We start from the raw sequence: 2,500 nt of genomic DNA, 5'->3' as shown, positions 1-2,500 counted from the left end.
GCTAGCTGCGTTCGTCATCGACGCACGAGCCGAGTGATCCACCGTCAAGAGTTGTCTGAGTTTGTTTTAGGTCTCTCCCTCGCCAGAGGAAAGCGACCCGGACCGCACATACGCTCCCCACCTTGAGCTACAGCCACCTGCACGCCGGCGTGCGGGCGGAGCAGGGTGGCGTGAAGCGATGGGGAGCACCATCCTGGTGCGGCCCGCAGAAACATACGTCTATTGGGGGGAGGAGGACAGGGCGCCCAAGAGGCGATGCGTGCCCCAACGCACCGCAGCGACGGAGGCAGGATCACCGCCACCATGTCGCCCGCCTAGTATCACGAGGCGTGCAGCAGCTTTGCCCTAGGAAAAGCAGAGGCGGGAACGGGCACCGGCCATCGGTTCGGCAGCGTCACTGACGCGTGCACGTGGCGGCGTGTCGGCGAGCGGACTTCCTGCGAGGAGGCGGGGGCGGCACTCGCCCGAGCAGACGCCCGCCCGGCCCAGCCACCGCCGAGGTGGACTGGGAGTCGCGGCAACGGCTCGTCATACTCGTTCCCACACTCACAGCGCAGCTTGCCCGCAAGCCACCGACCACCGATCGACGCCAGGCGCCCCGACCGAGAGCGGGATCGCTCGTTCGCCCTGCTGGCAGTTCGCTGGGGATCACTACTGCACGGAGCTCGGAGACCGACGGGCGGCAACTCGAGAGTCTTTAAACCACCACCCCCATCCCGCAAGTGCAAAGAGGCTGTATACGCACAGACGGGTGAGGGGAATAGGTACCCCGTCGGGTTTGAAGGGAGCGTGACTAGATAGCAACGATGTAAACCCAGCCGATTTGGGAGCGAAAGACCGGCGCCTGCATCACCGGCTTCGTTTCCCGTGGCTGGAGAGTACACCGAAACCCTCCGTCTGTCGCGAGCTCCCGACGACGCGGTGCCGCCAAGCAGCAGGGCCGGACCTGGTGTGGCTCCCCTCGTCGATCACAGACCGGTCGGCACTACTGACGAGACGGTGGAACGGGCTTCGCCCCTTGTGACGAAGGGTGATGCGAACCCGCCCGCCCGCGTGCGTTCGGGGTGGACTCGGCAAACGGAGATTTGAAATCGGAAAGTGTCCTCCTGCCCCGCGCAGGTAGGCGCCCAACAGTTGTGGGGGGTTTGGCGGTGACCACGGCTGCAGGGCCTGCTACCCCGACGAGCTCTCCTGCTGGCCCCGAAACCACCCTCGCGAGACAAGTTGAAACGGAAACGGGCGTACCCCCAAGCCGACGATCCTTTCTTATTTGTTACTTTTTTTTTCACTTGCTCGAGTTGTGGCGATTTGGCGGTGACCACGGCTGCAGGGCCTGCTACCCCGACGAGCTCTCCTGCTGGCCCCGAAACCACCCTCGCGAGACAAGTTGAAACGGAAACGGGCGTACCCCCAAGCCGACAGAGATCCTTTCTTATTTGTTACTTTTTTTTTTCACTTGCTCGAGTTGTGGGGGTTTGGCGGTGACCACGGCTGCAGGGCCTGCTACCCCGACGAGCTCTCCTGCTGGCCCCGAAACCACCCTCGCGAGACAAGTTGAAACGGAAACGGGCGTACCCCCAAGCCGACGATCCTTTCTTATTTGTTACTTTTTTTTTTCACTTGCTCGAGTTGTGGGGGTTTGGCGGTGACCACGGCTGCAGGGCCTGCTACCCCGACGAGCTCTCCTGCTGGCCCCGAAACCACCCTCGCGAGACAAGTTGAAACGGAAACGGGCGTACCCCCAAGCCGACGATCCTTTCTTATTTGTTACTTTTTTTTTCACTTGCTCGAGTTGTGGGGGTTTGGCGGTGACCACGGCTGCAGGGCCTGCTACCCCGACGAGCTCTCCTGCTGGCCCCGAAACCACCCTCGCGAGACAAGTTGAAACGGAAACGGGCGTACCCCCAAGCCGACGATCCTTTCTTATTTGTTACTTTTTTTTTCACTTGCTCGAGTTGTGGGGGTTTGGCGGTGACCACGGCTGCAGGGCCTGCTACCCCGACGAGCTCTCCTGCTGGCCCCGAAACCACCCTCGCGAGACAAGTTGAAACGGAAACGGGCGTACCCCCAAGCCGACAGAGATGCTTTCGCTCCTGTTACTTTTTTTTTCACTTGCTCGAGTTGTGGGGGTTTGGCGGTGACCACGGCTGCAGGGCCTGCTACCCCGACGAGCTCTCCTGCTGGCCCCGAAACCACCCTCGCGAGACAAGTTGAAACGGAAACGGGCGTACCCCCAAGCCGACAGAGATCCTTTCGTACTTGAACCAACACAAAGTTTGTCACGTTTTATTTTTACGAGTGATCGACCGTCAAGATTTGTCTCTGAGTTTGCTTAAGGTCTCTCCCTCGCCAGAGGAAAGCCACCCGGACCGCACATACACTCCCCACCTTTAGCAGCAGCCACCTGCACGCCGGCGTGCGGGCGGAGCAGGGTGGCGTGAAGCTGTGGGGAGCACCAGCCTGGTGCGGCCCGCAGAGACATACATCTATTGGTTGAAAA

General features: G+C 61.1%; 1 non-coding gene across 1 annotated transcript in view; it reads right to left on the bottom strand.

Annotated features, from left to right (window-relative positions):
• The window catches only part of LOC140473053 (5.8S ribosomal RNA), a 154-nt gene extending 101 nt beyond the window's left edge, over nt 1-53 (bottom strand). The window contains exon 1 of the ribosomal RNA XR_011958052.1: nt 1-53. This exon is cut by the window's left edge and continues 101 nt beyond it. This is a non-coding gene — a ribosomal RNA (5.8S ribosomal RNA).
• Nucleotides 54-2,500: the final 2,447 nt, after the last annotated feature.

This window comes from Chiloscyllium punctatum, unplaced genomic scaffold (assembly GCF_047496795.1).
Source record: "Chiloscyllium punctatum isolate Juve2018m unplaced genomic scaffold, sChiPun1.3 scaffold_504, whole genome shotgun sequence".
NCBI lineage: Eukaryota > Metazoa > Chordata > Chondrichthyes > Orectolobiformes > Hemiscylliidae > Chiloscyllium > Chiloscyllium punctatum.
Note: the sequence above shows the minus strand (reverse complement) of the source record. Positions and strands in the feature narration are given on the sequence as shown.